Here is a 26,752-nt window from a genome sequence, read left to right as displayed (position 1 = left end):
CTAAAAGAGATGAAACTCATGTGGAAGCATCCTCAGGAAGTGTAGATTCAAGTTTCTTCAAATCATGAACCCCCAGGGGTAGGGCGGTGCCATTATGGCTGGTGAAATGTTTACATAGGAATATGTTGGAAAAATCTTTAAAAATCTTCTTCGTCAGAACCTCTTGCCCAGGAAATATGAAACTCACGTGGAAGCATCCTCAGGTAGCGTAGATTCAAGTTTCTTCAAATCATGACCCCCGGGGGTAGGGTGGGGCACTATGGCTGATCAAATTTTTACATAGGAATATATAGGATTTTCTTTTTTAAAAAATCTTCTTCTCCAGAACAATGGGACCAGAAAATATGAAGCTCATTTGGTAGCATCCTCAGGTAGTGTAGAGTCATCTTTAAAACCACTGGGTCAGTAAAGATGAAACAATTATTGGAAGTATGCTCAGGTAGTGTAAATTCAAGTTTGTTAAAATCATGACCCCCGAGAATAGGGCTGGGCTACAATGTCTGCTCAATTTTTTTTTACATAGGAATACATAGAAAAAATCTTTTAAAAATCTTTTTCTCAAGATCAGCAAAGTTATGATATTATATGGAAACATCCTCAGTAAAAGTTAATTCAAGTTTGGTCATATCATGACCCCTGGGATAAGGTGGGGCTATGATGGGCAATTATATCTTTACATAGAAATATATTGGAAAAATCTTTAAAACTCCTCTTCTTGAGTATGGCGAAATTATACCTGAATGCTTTATTGATAAAGTGACATTCTCAAGTAATAAAATATTAAAATCCCCACTCAACCAACAAGTAAACTTTTCAATACTGAGCTCATTTGTGTGTCAGGTGAGGAATGTGGCCCATTGACCTCTTGTTAATTTTATTTCAGATGCTATGAGGAAAGAAAATTTAAGACACTTAGAATCAGTTGTGAAAGAAACGAAGGAGGTAGTAAAAATAGACAATACCCGACGAGCCACTCAAAAAAGGAGATTGCTCGAAATTTCAAATTTTATTCTCGAGGATCTTAAAAGGGGAACCATTCTTATCCCTAGGTTTTAATATTATTTGTTTCTTGCAAGATTTTTAAAAATATTTTCATGCTTCATGTTTCCTATTTACGTATATTTTGCCTCCTATACCCTTTGGAAAATGTCGCATCTCAGCATTTTAAAATAAAATAACTGAAGTTGATTTTACCACATCATCTAAATCTTTTTTTCTGTAGATAAAACCTACGGAATAGGTAAACTTTAACATTTTATTTTGGCATAACTTATTTGAGTTAGAATTATAATTCTTTTTTTTTTATTCATTGGATCAATATCATATGCTACATTGTATATCGGCTACGTTCACGGATAGTCATGACGTCTTGGAAAGAATTCTCGCCGATTTAGCAAGAACGTTATCCCTTTTCCTGGTATATTTGCAGTATTTACGGAGACTTCGTGAATGAGGACGAAGATTGTCAAGTGTAGGGTACGATACAATTTGGAGGCGTTGTGCATAAGGTCCAAGATTGTTCGAATCATGATGTAAAAAAAAAAGTAAAACCATGTTTACAAGATGTTGGAGTAGCTGAAAAAGTAAACTTTAAAAATCCTCACAAGAGGCCTACTCTTTCTTACCTTAAATAAACAAAATACAAGGCAAGGTTCGTTATGTGCATTTATTTTAAGATAACCCTTTAAATATCTATTTTCATAGATCCGTTTTGTAATTCTCATTTTGTAAAATTACACACAAAAAAGAAATGTTGCAGATAAAGTTTCAATTTTATTCAGAACTTTAAATAAACCCTAGGTCAAGCTAATTAACTAATCTGTTTATATGTATAACGATGGATGATGATTAAAGATATTTGAAAGGTATTGACTTCTTCGCTTCTGTACTTTTTTTTTTAAATTAAAGGTAAAAAAAAACGCATAGTATTTATTTCAGGATATACTTACTACTTTTCCTTTGATGAAAGTCAAGTGTAAGCCAAATATATATTTCAATATCACATATTGGAAACAATTTTTCGAACACCAGGAAGTTTTTAAAAGTATTATAATATATTATTTTGTATTCCTGTTCCTCAACTAATATATCATTGCTAAACAGGAAGTTATGTGGAATTATGAATTCTCTTGCATTATGTACTAAATGCTACTGAAGAACAGGAAACGCACACATCAAAACGCAGTATGTCTTTTATAATTTTAAGAGAGCCTACTAGGGCTTAATTGTGTAACTACAAGAAAAAAATCTTTGAATCTAGATCATATGTAATTTATATTCACTTCAGTGTACATTTCAACTGATGAAAAATTATCTGGTTATTTATGAGAAATAAACCACATGTACATTATTTCAAGCACACAGAAATACAAGTACATTAGCAAGTACTTAGAATTATATGGAACAGTGCTAGTTTTTGAAGGTGTACTGACCTGAAAAGTTTATGACCTGGCCGAGCAAAATCAGTGTAGAAAAGATTTTTTTTATCAAAATTCTTCATCACTCGTTTAAAAACAAATATCCTAATAATGATAATTCATATTCGAATAAGAACTCAAACATGACATCAGTTTCCATAAACATGTATAATTATGTGATCCAGAACTACTCGGCGTCTTAATTTGAACAACTTTTAATCAAAACTACTTGAGGAATCTTCCATACCAATGCGACTGATATGGAAGATATATGTCTTCCATGATATATGGAACAATGCAAATGTTTAGTGGCTTGGCTGTTCGTGACATTCATTGATTGTATAGTGTTTACTTCTAAGTATTATGAAACTTTTTCGCCATACGCAAAAAGTCAATATCTATTCTAAATGTTTATTAATTATTACTTTCTGCATCAAGACAATTTATAAAATGCTTCCTTTGATTGTTCGTTTGTTTTTGTTTATTGTTTATAACGTTCCTTTCTAGAAATTTCTCTCATTAGGAGACGCCACCACTTGCCGCTGGAGTACTGCAAATTAATACCAGCGATTGCACTAGTTATAGCGATAGCCATTGAGCAGGGGGGATCTTTTTGTGCTAACACCTACTGCAACATGGGGCCTCGGTTTCTACGGCCTCATCCGAAGGACCGGTCTCGACGTCCCAGAGTGGGATTCGAACCTGTGACGTAAGGATCAGTTCCTTATTCCGCGACTCTAGAGCAGATGCTCTAAACACAGTGCCACGTACCCAGGTAACTCAAATACTTTGTCAAGAACATTTAAATAGATATTATAAGAAGTAATGAAACACAGCACAGTATAGACATGGTTGTTTTCCGTCCGAATCAGAAAATGACATCGTACGAAAAGCGACACAAAATTGTCATATGTATATGTATATCTCAGCTCTCTGTCACTACAATACAAAATAAATTAATTTTTTTTGTACCTCATAGCGAGAATTTTTTGAGTTGAAAGTTTATAGAGTGAATGTGATTGAAAAAGTCTACTACAGGGAAGATTTTTATCGCCCAAATGGTCTTTTGCAACTAGATGTTTATCCTTATTTGTTAAACAGTTGACAATGAACATGTGTTAATAAATCACATTTTCATTGCTTATAATTGTATAGATATCTGACTCTCAAGATAATTTACGATAATCACTGAGAATTACACTTCCGTTTTCCTTCATTTTTATGAGTGAATGTCGCAAGAAAATTATGCTTTAAATTCCCATTCAGAAGTGATCGCTTTTATATTTTGGAAGGCGTAGAAGAAAACGAGATGCATTTTAGATTTTCTGTGGTGGTTTTTGGTGGATGTACAATATTTAGGATATATTCGTATGGTAATTCTAATTTTTTTTCTCAATTTTATATATTTTTTAATTTGGTTTTCTTGTTTCTCTTAGAAATAAAGATATTTTAACTTATTCTTTTATTTCATAGAAATGATTCTGATTGTCATTACTCCGTTTATATACAGTTCTTATTCGTGCAACAAATGACTTTATTTTTTATGTCAGGTTCTGGTTAAGATTGATTTGATTTTTAAAAAAACGGATTTCAATCTTTAGATTACTCTATTTTAATTTATGTTCCTTAGTTCTCCTGCCAAACGACTGAGCTTGTTTTTTGATAAACAGGCAAAAACAAATAACATCATGCTGAAGTGAAATATGTCATTTATTAAAGTAAATGACGGAAAAGTAAAACAAGTTAACAAAATGGGGGTCAGAAAAAGGAGGACTCAAATATAGAGTATTACACATCTTAGTCAAAATATTACACAATCTGACCCCCAGCACCATAATGCCATTGTAACATGATGTACATAGGCAAAAGGGGGGTCAACCAGACTAGAATAATAATTCAAACCCTGTAATCTTTCACAAGGTACAATATACATGCATTTTAAGTTGACCCCCTTATAAACATCATAAGTTTGGAAGACATATACAAAATGCCTCTAAACTTCTGCCTGTCATCAAAAAAGGTGGGAAAACAAAAAAAAAAAAACAGCCAATAACTATACAATCGCGCAGGCATTAAATTGAACACAACTATGTTTCTATCACCGCCGAGGAAAAACCATATATGAAAAGCAACACTGCTTTATGTTAAAAAATCATATGGAAACCTGCAGACCGAAGCAAAATTGCGAGGTACACAAAATAAATGTCGGACTCATTCTCAGTAACCTAATACATGGATTTGCCATTTATTACAATGTACAAAAAGTTTACTTGTTCAGTTAGAACGTGCGGTAGAAATAAGTACTATGAATCTCTTTTAAACCCATTCAAACACTATCAAAAAGGATGGGTAAAACATAACAACAATAATATCAACCTGAAAGAAATAACAAGCATTGTTGGAAGAAGGGGTGGATGGTGGGTTCGAAAAATTCAGCAGTTCAATAAACCATGCTTTCTCTTTTGGTAAACGGATCAATAATGATCACGTGGAAAAGGGTAAAATTAGTTCAATAAAAGAACCAAATAGCTGCTTAGTATAAAGCTATGTACAATACAGACACTGTTATATAATAACATAATAAAACAAGAACATGTCACATAAATGAAATTATTTGCAATAATTACTATTTTATGTTCCTTAGTTCTCCTGCCAAACGACTGAGCTTGTTTTTTGATAAACAGGCAAAAACAAATAACATCATGCTGAAGTGAAATATGTCATTTATTAAAGTAAATGACGGAAAAGTAAAACAAGTTAACAAAATGGGGGTCAGAAAAAGGAGGACTCAAATATAGAGTATTACACATCTTAGTCAAAATATTACACAATCTGACCCCCAGCACCATAATGCCATTGTAACATGATGTACATAGGCAAAAGGGGGGTCAACCAGACTAGAATAATAATTCAAACCCTCTAATCTTTCACAAGGTACAATATACATGCATTTTAAGTTGACCCCCTTATAAACATCATAAGTTTGGAAGACATATACAAAATGCCTCTAAACTGCTGCCTGTCATCAAAAAAGGTGGGAAAACAAAATAACAAACAGCCACAATCCAATCAGAGATTGGATCCACCCACCCAAAGGCGTCTTGGCAGGAGACGCAAAATTCCTCAACAGGATGATCAATAAAAAAGCATTTAAACATCTTTTTAAAAAACAATCGACATATACTCAGTTTAAAAGACAATACAATAGTTATTGTGAACAAGAAAAAGAAACATCCAATAAGACTGAGTGAAAACATTACAAAGGACAAAACATTAAATAATTTTAAAAAGTATACAAAACACCTGTCTGTAGTAAATATTAACCAGAGAGCAAAATGGGAATTTATAATCATGAACACTGACCTTGTCAACTGCAGACAACTTCTGACCAGTCAACAAAGTTGTTAAACTTACATCATTCTGCATCAAAATGTGCCTCTTGACTGCAGACAACTTCTGACCAGTCAACAAAGGTATCAAACATACACCATGCTGCAGTCAACAAAGTTGTTAAACTTAACCATTCTGCATCAAAATGTGCCTCTTGACTGCAGACAATTTCTGACCAGTCAACAAATGTATCAAACAAACACCAAGCAACATTAAAGTGCCTCGTAACTGCAGGCAACTTTTTTTCAGTCAACAAAGTTGCTAAACATACACCATGCTGCATAAAAATATGCCTCGTGACTGCAGACAGTTAACTTCTGAAGCAGTCAACAAAGGTGTCAAACATACACCATGCTGCATAAAATGTGTCTCATGACTGCAGACAACTTCTGACCAGTCAACCGAGATTTCAAACTTATAAAAATGTTCCTCTTATTGCAAACAACTTCTGACCACTCGAGAGGAAAAACAGATTACCAAACTGAGGGTTTGAATTTGTGAGGATACGTATAAGGAACCAACAGACAACTTCTGGTTTGGCCCCTGCTACACAAGGTGTTTTCAGCCTATTGCATAATTTAAATTTATAAATATTGTATCTTATCCAAGCTGGTCTTTTCTTATGGTTAAAAGTTTTGTAAACACTTTTCAGACACCAGGTAATATGTTATTTCCTGGATAGAATGAACAGCAAACTTTGAATTACAATAACTTATTTTAATATAGAGAGACATTGCTAGTTTTCTCTAAAAACATGAAAAATGAAATAGATCTGCTTGAAAGAAAGGAAAAGTTGTAATGTAGCTAATAAGTGGAATCTGACAATGCAGATAATGTCATACATATGGTATAACGCTTATCTGACATACTATTGGTAACTGATGTCAGCAAGAGACATTTCAAATAAATAAATATTGTGTATATTTAAAGTAATGAAACTGCCTCAACACGTATGGCCCCGTGCTCAGTGACATATAACATATACAAAGTGGTATAAATTCCTTAACACGTATGGTCCCGTGTTTAGTGAAACATTCTATGCACAATGTACTTTCTAAACCCGTATGGTCCCGTGTTTAGTGAAACATTTCATATACAAGATGATCTAACTATTCAAACACATATGGTCCTGTCTTTAGCCAATATCTATTACAACTTGATGTAACTTACTAAACATCATCATGTATATGGTTCTGTGTTTAGTAAAACATTTCGTGGACAAAACATGTACTTTCTAAACACGTATGGCCCCGTGTTTAGAGAAATATTCCATATACAACATGTTTCAACAACTTAACACATATGGTCCTGTGTTAACTGAGATATTCCATATACCAAGTGATGCAACTTTCTTAACATGTATGGTCCCATGTTTAGTGAAACAACATTGCATACAACAATCGTATGCATAAGCTTAAATGCATCATCAATAGAAATTGCAGGGTTAATAAGCATGTATTTTATCCTGCATGACAGTAAATCCTCATTAGGATACCATTATGCTACAGTAATTTGCATTTGTCAAACGTATGGTCCCGCTCGACGACTACTCAGCTCTGCAGAGATTGATTATAGAGATGATTCATGAACTGTGTTCACCCTTTGTTTCATATTTTGTAGAACAGCTATTATAGGAGATATGATTTCAACAAAATGTGTATCTTTTAAAGGGCCTGTAATTTTACCATTTTCTTTCTTTTTTCATCTAATATGTATATATATATATATATATATATATATATATATATATATATATATATATATATATATATATATATATATATATATATATATATATATATATATATATATATATTAATGATCCCAGGATCACCCTAAGTCTTCTTTGATTTCTAGATAGTTTTATTTTAGGTAGTTTAGTACCATCTGACATAAAAATAGTAAATATCCCTCTGACATGACTTTCAGTTTATTAGATCTTGATCAAAGCTTTGTAATATTCAAATGAATCTCTTTATCCTGAATGAGGTTAGTTTTTAGATTAAAGTTTTTTTTTTTTTTTTTTTTTTTTTTTTTTTTTTGAGTTTTAACCACAATATTTAAAATGCATCGATCAATTGAGTTAAAGTGATTGGAATTTAAAATTTTGGGCCCTGCTGCATATCTCTAACCCCTGTTTCAGAAGAATTGACAAAAGTTTGCTTCATGTACTGAAAAAAGACATGAAGTGTATAAAAATCATTATTTCAAAATTAGGATATATATTTTTTACAGAAACTATTGTATTAAGTGAAAAACCATTTGATCATGATATTATCTTACTCAATGGACTTGTTGACAGAGCAGTCCCCAGAAACATGAACCAATACACCACCCAAACTTAAAGTGGCTGTTGCCACAATACTTTGCTATGTTGAGGCAATGTCCTTGGTAATGGGCACTTGTTTGTCCACTGTTGTGTTGTCTGTGCATGCACATCTGATTTCTGACTGTTGTTTCCACATGGCCTATATAGCTTCTGCAAGTGTTACCCAGTGTGGATAGTGTCTGTTTCTAATTTGGTGGGATGGGTAACTCTGGAAAAATAAAAGTGTAAACTACTATCCAGTTTATGATATTCATTTTTTTTTAAATCAAGTGCTCTGATCTAAATCAATATTTTAAGCCATGTTCTATACAACTGAAAAATCAGAACATGCAAGATAAATTCTTAGAGAATGACATAATTATTTTACTTTGGGTATTGCACAACTGCAATACATCAACAGGGAATAACAGGTTATGTAAATTCCAACATGAGAATATGTCTACATATATGCAGCATAAATTATTCTCCTTATAACATTATATTACCAAGAAAGAGAGCAAACATGCATTATTATACATTTTAAATATATATTTTGATATGTATTGTAAATAAATTGCTAACTTATAAATTATATACTTGTGCATGTGATTGATTCTGAAGAACATGATAATGCCAAATATGCATGTTATTCAAAAACACCCTTCTGCACACTTTATTTTAGATACCTATGGTTCTGGATTCACTTCAGGAAAAGTGCATATAGTCATGTCGGAGACAACCAAAAACATTTGTCTATAGACAAGCACAAGTCAACAAATTACATGTGTATATGGTCCTACACAAGTCACCAGAAATGCATGTCATTATGCAGTTGCATGCAGGTCCTGCAAGACATATAAATACATCACATGTGCATATGGTCCTGCACAAATCAAGAAAACATGAGTGCATATGGTCCTGCACAAGTCAGCAAAACAGATCACATGTGTATATGGTCCTACACAATCAACAAAAATGTATGTCATTATTCACTACCATGCAGGTCCTGGCCAAATCAACAAACACAAGTGCATATGGTCCTGCACAATTCAACATATTACATGTGTATATGGTCCTACACAAGTCAACAAAATTTGCATGTCATAATGTACTACCATGCAGGTCTTGCACAAATCAACAAACACAAGTGCATTATTATGCATATGGTCTTGCACAATCCAATAAAATACATGTGTATATGGTCCTACACAAATCAACAAACACAAGTGCATTACTGTGCATATGGTCCTGCACAATCCAATAAAATATATGTGCATATGGTCCTACACAAGTCAACAAACACAAGTGCATCTGGTCCTGCACATTTTCTCCCTGCACAGTTCAACAAAATTCATGTGTATATGGTCCTACACAAGTCACCAAAATATGTGTGCATAGGGACCTGCAGGAGTAAACAACTTGCATGTGCATATATTGTCCTGCACAAGACAGCAAAAACAAAATACATGTGCATATGGTCCTGCACAAGTGACTAAGTCAGCAAAATACATGTGCATATGGTTGTGTACAAGTCAACAAAACAAAATGTATGTGAATTTGGCATAATTATGTATGGTTCTGCATGAGTCGACAAAATACATGTGAATATAATTCTGCCCAAATCAACAAAATGCATGTGCATATAATCTTTTATGAGTCAAAAGGAAGACATGTGCACATGGTCTTGTACAAGTCAACAAAATACATATGCATATTGTTCTGCACATGTCCACAAAATATGCGTATATGTTACTACAAGAGTCAACCAAATAAATGTGCATGTGTCAGTGAAATAAATGTGAATATGGTCCTTCACAATCATAAAAGACAACATAACGTGTAAATCAGTGGTGGGTTTGCATGGTAAACATAAGTAGTGTATGTGGACCTCACTTCTACACTAATTCTAAGTAAAAGGTCACCTCAAACTAAGGTGTGCACCCTTAGCAACACTAATATATCAGCATTAAATTATGTTAATCATTCTACATATATAATAGCTGTGCCTATGACCTGCACAGTTTATGTGATAAATGTGTATGTGGTCACACGTACACTATGTCCTGATTCAACAATTGAAAATTTGAATAATACATAATAAGATTTGTGTACCTATATAATGGCAATATTATACCAACATCACATAGGCAACTAACTCCAATCAAAATTTTTGGCTCCATGAACAACATATAAGTAAACTTGAGTAAGATCATTCATTGTTCAAACTCTTAAGAGGAAAAGCAGGATTTGTTACCAAGTATGATACCTGTATTGGTAAAAATATTGCAAAATTATAAAAGGAACCAAAAATCTTGAGCCTTTTATTATGAGCTAGCTAACTTAGTTTTAATGGATAACACATGACTTCGTCAGAAGTACTATACTATACTGGCCTGTTTTATACTGGGAATGCAGGAGTGTCAAGTAAATACTACATCAGCATCAATGGAGATCTCATAACTTGTAAAAAGGTAACACACGTCACTGCTGAGCTGTTTATATTCACTCATCAATATCTGGTCTGTGTAGATGATTCTGACATTCAAGTCCTTGAAGAAGCGAAGGGTTTCCACTGTAACAAACAGGTTCTTATTCCCCGGCCAAGGTGAATATAAGAAGCAAAACTGTCTTGTGATATTTTGGATGGACAGTTAATAAAAATGATGTTATCACATAGATGCACATTTTCAAAGCTCAGCAAATTGGAAATCACCGTAAATAGGCAAAAGTTCCTAAAGGAATGAAGTTACCGGTGTGATTGATAAAATCTCCAGGCTTGATCATGGTGTTAGGATTAACGATGTAGGTGAATCACTGACGGCCAGTTGCAAAAACCTCCCAGGAAAAAGTCTACACACTGTAAGGTCTATAATGTAATTGAATATTATTGTTTACAGCAGAGACCTACAGCGAAGGGTCTTTGTTTACAGCTGACATAGTTCATGTAAGAGTTTTCGGGATATCGAGCCCGACATTATTTACTACATATTTTACACCACTGTAGATACACTGACACTGTTTATCGATCGTTTACCAAATTTACTTCAATTGACCATATTATTCCCCAGACGACTCGTAGTAATAGAATATCCATGTAAAAATCACATGTAAATTATTTTGGTCGTCCTGAATTGTGAACTCCTCAGCATGCTTAATGTCCGCATGTAAACTTTACAAGGCCGATTTCGCAACAAAAACTCACTTTACAGACGTTTTTCTGCAAATAACAAGCAGATCACATCGTCCGAAATCCTCAAAATGGTATCACAACAAAAGCTGTAGGATTTTCTGTGGGAAATATGGTATAAATTCGAAAAATTCAGCAGTTCACTAAACCATGCTTTCTCATTTAGTAAACGGATCAATAATGATCACGTGGAAAAGGGTAAAATTAGTTCAATAAAAGAACCAAATAGCTGCTTAGTATAAAGCTATGTACAATACAGACACTGTTATATAATAACATAATAAAACAAGAACATGTCACATAAATGAAATTATTTGCAATAATTACTATTTGACTTTATTTATAAACATAATTTATATTTTGAGTCCAAATACAAATACGCAGAATAACGTCAAAAGAATACAAACCTCAAAACCAGCGGAAATGCGTTTATATGTTGTTTTTTTTACGGTTGTCTATTATCCCCTTGATTTCTTTATGGGACTCTTTTAATTTATATTTAATCTACTCTTTTATCATGTTTCTTGAAATGCAGTTTACATTAATGGTATTGAATTTGTTAGTCTTGGGTGTTGCTTGTCTTCTGTTTGTACTTGTTGCGGGACGGAAATTCATAGGATTTACCTACGACATTTATTTCATTGAAAGTAAATTAAAAGGTCTGCAAATGCCACTAATTGGCAGAACTCTGCCACATAGCCTCATTCAGTAAACTTTCAGACACCTTTTAGTAAACTTTCAGACACCCTCAGTAGATATTCATTAAACTTTTAGACTCCCTTCAGTAGATTTTCAATCACCTTTCAGTAGACTTTCAGACACCCTTTCATTAGTCTTTCACTCACCCTTCAGTAGACTTTCAGTCACCCTTCACTAGACATTCAGACTCTCTTCATTAGTATTTCAGTCATCCTTCACTAGACTTTAAGCCACCCTTCACTAGACTTTCAGTCACCCTTCACTAGACTTTCAATCACCCTTCACTAGACTTTCAGTCACCCTTCAGTTTTCGTTCTTTCACCCTTCAGTATTCTTTCATTCACCCTTCAATAGACTTTCAGTCACTCTTCATTAGTCTTTCAGTCACCCTTCAGTAGTCTTTCAGTCACCCTTCACTAGACATTCAGACTCTCTTCATTAGTATTTCAGTCATCCTTCACTAGACTTTAAGTCACCCTTCACTAGACTTTCAGTCACCCTTCAGTATTCTTTCATTCACCCTTCAGTAGACTTTTAGTCCCCTTCAGTAGACTTGCAGCCTCCCTTCAGTAGACTTCTAGTCACCCTTCAGTAGACTTTCAGTCATCCTTCAATAGACTTTCAGTCTTCCTTCAGTAGACTTTCAGTCACCCTTCAGTACACTTTCAAACACTCTTCAGACTTTCAGTCTCCTTTCAGTAGACATTCAGTCACCTTAGAGTAGACTTTCAGGCATTCTTCAGTAGACTTTAAGATACTTTTCAATAGAGTTTCAGTCACTCTTCAGTAGTCTTTAAGTCTCCTTCCCGTAGACTTTCAGACACTCTTCAGTAGACCTTCAGACACTCTTGAGTAGACTTTCAGACACTTTCCGTAGACTTTCAGACACCTTTCGTGCAGTAGATTATAAGACACCCTTCAATAGAAATGAATACGCTCCTCAGTCTTTAGTAGACTAAGAGACACTTTTAAGTTAATTGAATGGCGGGATTTCATGTTGTGATGCAGTATTTTAAGAAAAAAAGTTTCACTAACTGACGAATAAAGATCTATAATTTATTATTGTAATTTATTTCTAGTTTCTTGAAAGTACATTCCACAATTGTTTAAACCCCTTTATTATTATGAGCTTGTATTTCTTTCTTAAATGGGATCAACATTATTTTCATTTCTTTTCTTTTTATTTCATTATAATTTCGGGGTTTTTTTTTGTTTTGTAGATAATTTAAGCTTATCAGATACTACAGGTGTTTCTCAAAGTTCTACATATGATAACCGTTTTCCATATTATGCAATTGATGATAATGTTGAGACGACATTTTTGAAGTGCGCACATACCAAACCTAATGTTCTATTACCAGCCTGGTTTGAGATAGACTTGGGGAAACCCTATAGTCTATTAAATATCCATGTTCTCTTTAGAAATAAAGGTAAAATATTAACACTTTTTGTTTGCATCAATCCATGCGTTATTTAAGAGGCATCCATGTAAATTTTTCAGCCTACTTTTTTTCGGTGATAATTCATGTCAAAAGCTAAAAACAAATATTTCACATATGATATCATTTATCTGACACTCTCAATAGAATAAAGCGACTTAATAGAATTGGTATATACAGCTCAACAAACATGTTAAGCTCACATGGTTTTTCGCACAAATTAAGGTCACATTGTTATAATGTAATATTGTGTGTTGAGACATCAAAATACATTTTAAAAGTATTTATTTACATTATTTGAGTTTTATTTCATTTACTAAAAACATAATTCATACAAATCAATTGCCAGAACTTTAATATATTCTTGGCTGAAAAATAACAATTATTTCCATTTGATTTTTTGTAGTTTCTTGCCAATTGTAGCTGTCTTTTTATCCATTGTTTTGAAAGCAGTAGCTCTTTGCAGAAACATAGACAGGCACAGTACAGCTACTGTAACTTGTATTTTCTGCACATTCTGACCCTTTTAGCACAGGGAGTGATAATAGTATTTGATCTGTTTGACTACTTTGTATGTTAATGAGGTGGCATTTTTCAGAGTCACCTTCTAAAAATCTAGAATCATGAAAGATTCATGCCACAGCAAAATTTTAACGTTTCAAACCGTAAATGCAGAAGAATTTTCTTTATCATAGAAAAAATTTACTATTAAAAAAAATAAACAATACTTCATTATCCTATCCTGTAGTATGATTTCTCTCTGCAGTGTTATCCCTTTTCGGTGCTACATTTCGACAAAACCCAGATGCGTATGGTAAATGAGCTAAGAATTTTAAAAATTACTCACCTTTAAGAAGAACATTTAAAATTTTTTAACTACATTGTATCAAAGAAAGCACGTTTTATATTAATTGTGAAAAACCTGTGGTAAAGGCCTATAGTAGAAACATCGTACCATTTATTGATAAATTCCCCTCTTCAACATCCACTTTGGAAACTTAAGATAATACTTGAAAAGGACATTTATACTTGACATTGTATATGTAATATAACGTAGGGCTATGTCATCGTTCTGAGGTTCAAAAATAGTAATTATTATTACAAAAATGTGACCTTAATTTGTGCGAAAAACCATGTGAGCTTAAAATGTTTGTTGAGCTGTATATAGACCATGTCATGAGAAATTACGAAGATGAACGTTCTGAATTAAAATCCACAGGCTAAATAGAGTAAGTCATTGTATTCAATGCTTTACGTGAGACGACACATGCGAAGATTTTAATAACTCTGTAATCTCAATACCTTAGCCATTTTAAAATTTAACATAACGATAACATATTTATTACACAACAGTAAAAGATGCCCTAGAGATGAAGATGTTTTGTATGAAACAAAAGTTTCTTTGTGATGTGTTGATATGTTTTGGAGGTATTTAGAATTCAATGCAAACGACGATCAAATATATTTCTTTATTAAGCATATTTAGAAAAATCACTTCACCTGTAATCTTTGTACAGCTTTTATTTTTACAATTGCTGTGTTTTTCTAGAAAGTCAAAGGGAAATTTATTTGAATAGAAAACATTTTCGTTTATACTCACGCGTAGAAATATACACTGAGAAACATGTACTGATATAAAATCAAAATGAAGCTACAGAGACGGTAGTAAAAATATAGCGATGAAGGAACGCACGAAACTTAAATATTGAGTATATTTTTATGCTTTTCGACATTGAAAATGTAAATATACGGATTCGGAATATTTTTAAGTTTCGTGTAAATAAGTCTTGTGTAAATCACAGAGGCTTGCACTTAGGCATATTTTTTAAGAAGTGCTAGAGTGCATTATGGAATATGCCCACGGGACGAGTCTGTGTGGTTCACGCACCAATACCTTAGAGTAAAAATAGAATTTTCTTTAAAATTTTGGTCCAAATTACTTTCATGTGTACATATTTACATTTTGATTAAGAAATAAAAAATAAAAACATATTCACTTTTTTTGTAAAAAGAAAATAAAATAGTTATATATAAGTTATAAAAAAATATGTAATTGTATATTTAAAAATTTCCTGTTTAACATTTTGTCAGCTTTGAAGTGATTGAGCAGGGTTAAAGCCCTCGTTATTCTTTGTTATATTTTTTTTAATAATAAGGCATAGTGTTTGATTTTTGACTGAAATCATAAGTTATTTATTCGCACAATTTTATGATGTAAATGCATGGAACATATAACATGAATCAATAATTATTATTTAAGTAATATTGTCTTCATTACATTCAGAACTTAGGGTAAATTTACATTTCTGTATCGAAAATAGGACCTAATTGAGGACTTCTGTATTATCTGCATCAATGAATTAAACGATAATATCTATATCCACGACTTCCATCGTAAGTTTATATTTATTTGATTTTTCATTAAAGTTTCACACACCTGGCAACCGCATAGAGCTAGACAGTTTTATATTGATGTATCAAATTCCTCTGCATCAACTACAAACACCAGTGAGAGGATTCGTTGTTACAAAGATACAACAGTTGCTCCATACCTTCCAAGCAATCCTTCAATAGCTCTCTGTAGGCAAACAGCAAGATTTGTTATTATTGAGTCAACATACGATTCACCGGAAGATACTGAGTACTTTGGAGCCATTCTAGAGATCTGTGAAGTAAAAGTTGTCGGTATGATATAATCTTTCGAGATTTAATTACAATTCTTTTTTTCACTTAAACGTTGATTACTGAAATACTTGATGCTTCCTTTGCGTACATTCAGAAATGAGCAATATTAGAAACATATTAACAGTATTTAGTTTTAGTTAAGTCATAGTCATTAATTATTTTATCGGCCAAAACAATTCATCAGGGAATGTCAAAAATGTTGTTTAGTTAGTTTTTAGTTAATAATTCACTGTCTTGGTAGCTGAGTCGGTACGTAAAGCGATCGTTCTGTGATCAACATGAGTTCGAATATCGGCCGTGACTGATATAAGTCTTCAAAAAATACTTATCAAAATTATCGTCAAGCGTGCGGTACTTTGAAGTAGAAATTGCAGGTTCTTCAGATGGGACCTTATAACATCTAGGCTCCCTGTCACTGCAGGTGTTGGCGCGTTCAAGATTTCTTACTGCTCAATGGTCCTAGCTGAGTGCCGAGTAAAGGTCTATATATGGAGCCCTTCACCTGTAAAAGGTGACGTCTTTAAAAGAATGAAAAAGTCTCGATTGTGATGTAAACAACTTACATTTACAATCAATCAATGGCAAATAACTCTGTCATCGTAATCCATGTGACAAGCTCATGAGTATATACAACCTATCACTCTGTCGTATTTAAGGTTCCTGTGAAATATGGAGATAACAAACAATAATCAAGTTCAAAACATTAATTCAACGATACCATTTTGGAGTAGAGCAAACACGGATCTCTAAAATCATTGAAGTGGAATTAGGTGCCATAGATATAAATACCTCATGTCGACCCGTCACACACTTTTGTTTATTTTTCAAAAATTCAATATCCTTCAATTTAATTTGTGTATGATCAGTTTGCAAATTGAACTGGAATGACGTGGATAGTTTCGTTGCCTATCGCAATATGTCTAATACCTATAACTTATCCTCACAATCTATGTCAACACCTCAACCTCTATAGTAAACATGTTACTTACGACCTAAGAATGGATTGGTGGATTTTTATCCTTGGCGCCTGTTCATGTACTCCACTTTCTATGATGTTCTCTTCCATAGCTGCAATTTTAAGTTTTAAAGTATGCTTTCTTTTAGTCCATTTAGAGTGTATAAGTCTTATGTCTCCTCATTTCTCTCACCATTTTTTCACTATTTTTCCTGTAGTTCAGTAGTTTTGTATATCATATCGCTCGCTTGTTCTTGTACAGTTGTAAATTTTTCTGGATACTGTTAACAGGTTAACCTCTTATATCCATTGTGAAATCATCGAGATGGAGACGTTTCCCAAATATCCACTTAAAAGATTGGTGAGAATGTTTTGAATGTTAGGTTTACCATAAATAGTCACCAGCGTATCGCAATCGGCTATAGAGGTAATGTGTTGATCCTAATTTGTCGCGGTTTCGAATCCCACTGTGAGACCTTGAGACCGGTCCATATCGGATGACACTGTATAAATTTTATTCAAGAACTTGGCATCCCTAAATGCACGTGTAACAATGTTTAACAATATGCTTTAAGTCTCAAGCATTAATAATGTACGAAAAAATATTCATTTAGGATGTGAAATTGGAAGATATGGGCCTTTCTGTTTCATGTGTCCGAACTGTTCTCTTTGTGACATAGAAACAGGAATCTGTTCTAGGTAGAAAAACTTCAGCAATTAATCAAAAAAACTTTTCATTGTTAAAGTCAATCTTAGTTAAAGTCATAGCTTTAAGGACAGATGATACAAAAAATTGTTTTCTTTGAAATAGACTTAATATCATGTCAGAAGTTTAGAAAAGTGGATAATTCTTAGACTTTTTCTCCTAAGAACTGGAAAATGAAATAAACTTGGAAATTATTACGAATATTTCAATTAAAAAAACAAATATAGGCAGATAACACTCAGTAAAGGTTTACAGGTGAAAACAAATTTCAGAATATGTTACCTGGGTGCTAAAAGTGTAATATAAACTAAAGAAAATATACCAAGCCATGTGACTTTTATGAGGAAATACAAAATGACAAAACAGTAATAAACCATGAGCTGATTTTTACCATTTTGCTTTTCTTAATAAAATTCACCTGGCTTGGTATATTTTTCTAAAGTTTAAATTACACTTTTAGCACCAAGATAACATATTCTGAAATTTGTTTTCATCTGTTAACCTGTACTGAGTATTTTTGTCCATATTTGTAATCATTTTGAAATATTACTAATATTTTCAAAGTCTATCTACTTTCCAGTTCTAAGGAGAAAAAATTCTAAGAAATATCCACTCTTCTAAACTTGTGACATGATATTAAGTCTCTTAAAAAATTATTTGTATCATCTGTCCTTAAGATTTTTTTGATGTAGTAAGTTACATTTTATGTTAATATTTTATGTAAATATTGATTGTTTTTATTTAAAAATACGTGCCAAAACAATGGAATAAACACATTGAATGACTGATGAATGAGAGGACTGAGTAAGCTTTCAACTGTTGAAGAAATGTTTTTGCTTAAATTAAAGTGCCTTATTAAATGTGCACGGACCGAATATATTCAGATGATGTAAAATAGAACGTTTTTATAAATCCTTTAAAACAAAATTTTATTTTGCATTAAAATTTAATAATTTTGTAACGAATAAAATTTGCATGACCATTTTTGATTGATGGGTAATATTCATTTATTTATTATGCATGCAAACATGCTTTACATTATTAATAAAACAAAAAATATACATGTATCTGAATGTTTTTATATTAATTAATGTATGAGTGTGTGGGGCGTTTCGGTATTTGTTGATAGATTACAGTATTAAAATTGTTTTTTTTTAAATTGTGCACTCTACATGTATACTGAATTGTTAGTACAATCTGCTGTCATTCTTGGACCTTTAGTTAGGCTTGGAAAGCCCACAGGGAATAGTTCTCTGTCGCGGGATTGATAAAAGATTTATCCCACTTTTATACTCCACATATAAATTCGTCATTTCATATCGCAGCTATACCATTAAAATAGCATTTACATTTTGAATAAAGTTTGTGATACACGTGATATTTATAAGCGTGGTTATTCATACATTGTATAAACACACTAAGCACACAATATTTATTCGAGGTCGCACTTCTGTTTCGCCTTATCTGATTGGTTAAACGTAAATATTTACATTTGCAAATGTTTATCTTTATATAACACTACTGAAAGTGATGCGTATCTATAACTGTACAAATACAGGTACGGGGTCAAGAGGTCATAGATGTGCGTGTAGATAAACGTTCAACGTAATTTCTCTGTGACGTCATAAAGGGTCGACGCGCGTTCAGTGGATTACATACATGCCGTTGGGTTTGAAAAATAACGCATTTCACACGTTAAAAGTCACAATCAGGCAAATATAAAGTATGAATAAGTCACAAATGTAAATAATTATAAGTAATAAGGTATCATTTCAAAACATCTATCGAGCTATAAATACGGGTTGGTACGAGATTAAATTCTTCATAATCTCGTGACCAACCCGTATCTATATCCCGATAGATGTTTAAAAATGATACCTTATTTCTCAAAAAATTTGAATACCTAAACAATCAGATAGGGCGAAACAGAAGTGCGACCCACAAACTCCGATAAAGCTGACAATGAAGAGAGTTTCTGGATATGTATACTTTGATAAAAACTTCATATTTTCAACTTATTGTCTAAACAGTTTTGTGTGAAATATTGGCATTGCCATTTACTATTATTTATTCCCTCCAAGATGACAGGTGAAGTTTTTATTGTACCCCTTAAGCTCTGTTACCAGACAAATCTTGTAATGAAATCAATTTCTTATTTTCTTATTAGATTTAAAGTCTGGAAAAAATCCAAGAAAATTAGGGTTCATTTTAATATCATCAAGAAACGGATTTTTTTTTTTTTTTTTTTTTTTTTTTTTTTTTTTGTTTAACAAAAAGATTTTATACATGTTGTAGTTATTGTTACCCATTTTCAGCCAGACAATTTTGTCATTTTTTTTTTTTTTTTTGAGTTGGGAAAATTTAAAACAACATCTTTATTAACAACATCTTTCAGGAAATGTATAGGACCTATGAGGCTGTCACTTTAATTTTCTAGAGTTATTATGCATCATAAATTGCAACATAGTTGCACTGGTGGAAAGTACAGTTTTGTTTTTTTAAATTTACTTGATATTATGGTCGTGATTTTTCATTTGAATTAGAACACATAAAACCCTATTTTCAATTTGTACGTCAAATGTTTGACAACCAGATTTTTTTTAAAATCATCTGCATTGTCAATTTATCATGGCCTTAAAAGACCAAATCAAATGTTTCTGTTTATAGTGAATGCTGTCTTCAACAGTAAAGGCTTTGCTATTCACACAAAAGATTGGTCTATCTTGCTATCAAAAATCAGGATTTTTTCACAAGTTATGATTGGAGTTTATTTACACCATTTAAATTTGACTAATCAGCCAATGTTATTATAAATGACAATATCTTCATTTAGGATATCTCTTGACTATGTAGTCTCAGTAATATAACCCTTGTAAATAATGATTCATAAGATAACATCCCATTCTTGAAATTGCTATGGCATATCATCTAACGTGAAGAGTGTGTGCACATAAATGTAATGTAGAACCTTTGTTGTGGATAAAGACTTACAAACTTACTAACAAATAAATCTATCTGCTGGTTAATTATTCTTCGGATACTTTACTTTTTATAAATGCTCTTTATTTATGTTATTAAATGAATGATACAAGATGTTATTCGAGATCAGGCCTGGGGGCCATAAGAATTAGACGAGCTTACTTTTGATCTCAGTCTCACTTTTTTCAAAGGAATATGTAACGGAAAAGTGAGACTGAGATCAAAAGTGAGCTCGTCTAACTTTTATGGCCCCCAGGCCTGGTTACGAAAACAATTCTGAATTTTGATAGCATGAGAGGCTAAGAATTAGTGAAAAGAGTAGCAGACCAGAGATGGATGAGAGGACTGTAATGCAAAAACCACTTATATTATGTGAAAAAGAAATTCCAAGTTCCATCCATTGTTAATCTTGCGAGATCCCGTCATGCTTATCAAATGATAAAATGTTTAACAAGTAACCCAGTAAAGACAGGCAAATGTTACAAATTAGAAAATTTAAGATAAATCTTTTTAGATTCTTTTAAACAATGAAAAAAATACTTAATTGTATAATTTATGAAAAAAAATGATATTAATTGCATTCCTTTTTTTTTTGACATATTATTTCAAAATCAAGTTTCATTGAAATACAATTAACGCATACAATCGCAACTTACAAATTTTAATTCATTTCACAAGTTTTAGATGTATTTTTGGTATGGGAATCAAGATATGCAAATAAAAAAGATAATTTTTTTTTTTTAGATTTTTCTGAGAATGTTTTTGTTCACCTTTTTTTTGTCACCTATTTGACGATTTATCAATAATGATTGCAGCATGTCAAAATTGATATATACTTGCAGTTTAAGCCAGACTTCTGTACTGATATGACCTTGACCCCCCCGAGAACAGAAGTGTCAAAGTCAATGCATTATTCATTAATGTTCTTTACTTTATTTTGGATCATATCCTACTTACAATATCATGAAATATACAAAAAGTGTCTAGAATGAGCGATAACAAATTTGCAATGTATACAGTCAAAAAATTGAAAATGTTGTTCCTTAGTAGCCACTTAATGATCATTAAACAAATAATTGAACTGAAATGGTTATGGACATTGCAGTTCTAATGCCTTCTTGAGAGTATATTCAGATCTTTTTTTTTTTCATTTCAGCATCAATTGTGTAAACTTTAAGCAAAATTATTGAAAAGTGTTGAAAAAGTTGACAAAATGTTGAACGTATTTAACCTATGACCTTCTAAAATAGTTCTAAGTAGGTCAAACCTTAAGACAATTACTCTGCTATAAATTCCTTTTGATTTTATGATCTCACATCCGACTTTAATATGTGCTGGAATGCATAAATGTGTCTAGAATGAATAAAAAAAAGGAAATTTTTGCTCGAAAATTAAAAAAAAAAAACTCCGTTGCTAAGCAACCCCTTTAAAATCATTGTATGCAGAATTGAAAAAAAAAGGTTTATGTGATTCCTGTAGTACAGTAGAATTTTCGTTTGTGAGTATATTCTAAATTTCATATTTCAACGTCATTATTTTAAATTCTTAGTTTTAAGACTAAAAAGTATTAAAAAATTCGATAAGATTTTGCACTTAATTTATTTCCATTTCTACTAATTAGATCAGTCGCTGGGTATCTGAAAAATCATCTCTAAAAAATTCTACAAAATGGGAAGCATTATGCCTAGCTTTCTACTTCGATAAAAAAATGTTAGAAATAATTTGATAATGTTATGTCAAAATGGTCTCTAAAATCATGTAAAATGCGCCGGTAGAGTAAAGGTTAAAGAAATAAAAGATTAAGGTAGGTCGCAGGTTTACTCTTGTCATCAATTTAAGTGCACAATTTCGACGATTTGAGCGATTGTTTTGTGCACATTTGATTATGAAGTCAATTACGTCACAAAGTCAACGTTACGTTGTTTCTGTTTCTGTACAAATCATGTAGATTAATACAAAGTGCATTCTATCGTACCATCTTCGCTTGCCAAGGGTTTTTAATACGCTTCTCTCCTAACAAACCCTTGGCATACGGTGAAGTCAAAAGACGGGATTGGTTTCGTCACGTGATCTCGAATCTATCAGGTACGCACAAATTGCGTCATCGACAGAAATAGAGACGCGTGTTTAAAAAAAAATTAAATCAAAGTTTTTTTTTCAAGAATAATTTAGAAGCAATAATTGAGTTATGTTTATTTATCATTTATAGTACAAATGTGAAGCTTCAATATAGATTCTTAATCACATATTTAGAAGATATTGGATGACACCATATGATCTATTCATAGAATTATACGTTATCTTACGAATCGTTGTTTACTTGCGTTTTTCATTTCAGAGATTAAAGAGTCAAGAAGTATCCCGAACGAAAATATAGTCATTTACAAACAAGAGGCCCATGGGCCTTATAGGTCACCTGAGCATTATGCAACAACTTTCCAGTGATTGAATTTGATTCATATTTAAGCCAAATGCTATGGTATTCATAATTTTGAAAGAGCTGGCGGTCCATTGGTCATCATAACTATACACTTAGCAGTTGCTTAGTTTGGTTAATTAATACCCATAGGCAGGGTAGGGGAACAAAAATGCATTTGAACTAATCAGTAATATTCAGCAATAATCAGTAGTGTCCCTACCACACATGAACCCCTGACCCTTAGGCCTAGATCCACACATTGCACAATTTTTGTACAGGCATTCTTGCTTTTCAAAAATATTTGATTAATACCAAGGAGCACGTTTCAAACAATTCATTATATATTATATTTTCAGTATATACATACAGCCCCCCCCCCCCTATGGAACCCTTGACCCTGGGGCTTGAAATTCACAATTCTGGAAGATTATCATAACTATATAGGTAGTTCATCTGCTTATTACCCAGGAGCAAAGAAGAAATTTTTCAAAGATTTAATGTATTTGCACTATATAATCAATAGAGCCCCACCCTAACACCAGATTCCCTGACCCTGGGGCCTTAAAATTTATGATTTTTAAAGAGGCATTCTTGCTCATCATAACTATATAGGTAGTTCATCTGCTTAATACCCAGGAGCAAAGAAGAAATTTTTTAAAGAATTCATGTATTTTCACTGTATAATCAATATAGCCCCGCCCTAACAACAGAACCCCTGACCCTGGGGCCTTAAAATTCAAAATTTTGGTAGAGACACTCTTGCTCATCATAACTATGCACTTAGTAAGTTTATTTAATATATTATAGAAGAGAAAAAGATTTTCAAAGAATTCATGTATTTTCACTATATAATCAATAGAGCCCTGCCCTAACACCAAAACCCCTGACCCTGGGGCCATAAAATTCACAATTTTGGTAGAGGCACTCTTGTTCATCATAACTATGTACTTAGTTAGTTTATTTAATACCCAGAAGCAGAGAAGAAGATTTTTAAAGAATTCATGTATTTTCACTATATAATCAATAGAGCCCCGCCTTAACACGAGAACCCTTGACCCTGGGGCCTTAAAATTCACAATTTTGGTAGAGGCACTCTTGCTCATCATAACTATGCACTTAGTTAGTTTATTTAATACCCAGGAACAGAGAAGAAGATTTTCAAAGAATTCATGTATTTTCACTATATAATCAATAGAGCCCCGCCCTAACACCAGAACCCCTGACCCTGGGGCCTTAAAATTCACAATTTTGGTAGAGGCACTCTTGCTCATCATAACTATGCACTTAGTTAGTTTATTTAATACCCAGGAACAGAGAAGATTTTCAAAGAATTCATGTATTTTCACTATATAATCAATAGAGCCCCGCCCTAACACCAGAACCCCTGACCCTGGGGCCTTAAAATTCACAATTTTGGTAGAGGCACTCTTGCTCATCATAACTATGCACTTAGTTAGTTTATTGAATACCCAGGAACAGAGAAGAAAATTTTCAAAAAATTCATGTATTTTCACTATATAATCAATAGAGCCCCGCCCTAACACCAGAATCCCTGACCCTGGGGCCATAAAATTCACAATTTTGGTAAATGCACTCTTTCACATCATAACTATGCACTTATTTAGTTTATTTAATACCTAGGAGCAGAGAAGAAAAATTTCAAAGAATTCATGTATTTTCACTATATCATCAATAGAGCCCCGCCCTTACACCAGAATCAATGACCCTGGGGCCATAAAATTCACAATTTTGGTAGAGGCACTCTTGCTCATCATAACTATGCACTTAGTAAGTTTATATAATACCCAGGAGCAGAGAAGAAGATTTTCAAAGAAATAATGCATTTTCACTATATACTTATTTAGCCCCACCCTAGAACCCCTGACCCCAGGACCATGAATTTCACAATTTTGGTAGAGGACTCAGTGCTGATTACAATCATGCAAACAGTTTGACTGCTTGATATCCAGGAGGAAAGAAGAAGAGTTTTAAAGATTGCATTAATTTTAGTTGTTTTGGCCCCACCCCTCAGGCCCCAGGGGGGCAGGGATCATGAAATTCACAATTTCTGTTTCCCTTCACCCATAGATGCTTTGTGCCAAATTTGGTTGAAATTGGTTCAGTGGTTGCAGAGAAGAAGCTGAAAATGTTCAAATGTTAACGCACAACGTACGACGCACGACGACGGACGAAAACGGATAGCAATAGGTCACCCAGGTGACCTAAAAACAATTGCTGATTGGTCGACCGGGTTCAAACGGATAAAAGTCAATTAGAATAAATCAGCGTTAAAGTTATGATTTGCAGAAAAAATTATCATGAATTAAAATTACTTAGCGGAAAACTTAGGTTTGTATGTGCGCACGTAATTTGAAACTCAGTTGAACATGCGTATTGCATCATGACTAACACTGCCAATCAAAGTCTGGTGAAAATTTGCCCTTAACTTTCTGGATGGAAGCAATCCTCATCACTAAAAACGGGTTAAATTTAATTACATGTACTTTTCCGGGTCCGTCTGTCTGTCCGTCCGTCTGTAAAATTTTCACATTTTCGACTTCTTCTCAAGAATCATTTGGGCAATTTTGACCAAACTTGGTACAAAGCATCTTTGAGTAAAGGGAAATTTAAATTGTTAGAATGAAGGGCCAAGTCCCCTCACAAGGAGAGATAATCAAGAAAAGACAAAAATAGGGTGGAGTCATTAAAAAAATCTTCTCAAGAACCACTGGGCCATAAAAGCTGAAACTTATGTGGAAGCATCATGAAGTACTGTAGATTTTAAATTGTTCAATTCATGACCCCCTGGGGTAGGTCGGGGCCACAGGGGAATCAAAGTTTTACATAATAATATATAGGAAAATTCTTTGAAAATCTTCTTCTAAAGAACCAGTGGGTAAGCCAAGCTGAAACTTATGTGGAAGCATCCTTGGGTAGTGTATATTCTAAATTGTTCAAATCATGAGCTTCGGGGATTGGGCGGGGCCACAATGGGGAATAAAATTTTTACATAGAAATATATAGGACAAATCTTTGAAAATCTTATTCTCAAGAACCACTGGGCCAGAAATGCTTTTATCACTCGCCTCGTTGTCACAAGGAATGTTTATACCGTCCATTATGCCTTTGGGATCAGAGTATGAATTTCACAATACTAATGATCCAAATATTATCTAAAATTAAATTTTGTATCTATGTCGCTTTTTTAAATCTTGCATATCCCAAAGGTCAAAATATTTATACTCGTACTGTAAATGTGACTACGTTTAAGAAATGACGTTGTAGATCTACATAAATAACGCTATAAACGCAACATTTTAGCAGTATAAAAGAAAACTTTGAAATTATTTAGCAAAAAATCTAGCTAGAAGACATATTGATTTTTTTATATATAGACAGTTTTGTTTTACCTCATCTTGACACTTTGAAATTCCTGACTAATTCGTCTAAAAAGTTATCCAACCTTTTTTTAAAAAAGTGTTTTCACAAAATTGGTTTAAAGGTTATTTTTCCATACATGTCAATAGTAAAGCGTAAAAAAGTACTAACAACAATACTGCGTTTACAG

General features: G+C 32.9%; 1 long non-coding RNA gene across 1 annotated transcript; it reads left to right on the top strand.

The window, feature by feature from the left end:
• Positions 1-3,005: 3,005 nt before the first annotated feature.
• Positions 3,006-17,781, top strand: LOC134268679 (uncharacterized). Its single transcript, XR_009992421.1, has 4 exons — positions 3,006-3,126; positions 13,222-13,431; positions 15,868-16,125; positions 17,695-17,781. It is a non-coding gene; the product is annotated as an uncharacterized LOC134268679 (long non-coding RNA).
• Positions 17,782-26,752: the final 8,971 nt, after the last annotated feature.

Source organism: Saccostrea cucullata, unplaced genomic scaffold (genome assembly GCF_032062105.1).
Source record: "Saccostrea cucullata isolate Sc308-1 unplaced genomic scaffold, CSIRO_AGI_Scuc_v1 ctg3696, whole genome shotgun sequence".
NCBI lineage: Eukaryota > Metazoa > Mollusca > Bivalvia > Ostreida > Ostreidae > Saccostrea > Saccostrea cuccullata.
Note: the sequence above shows the minus strand (reverse complement) of the source record. Positions and strands in the feature narration are given on the sequence as shown.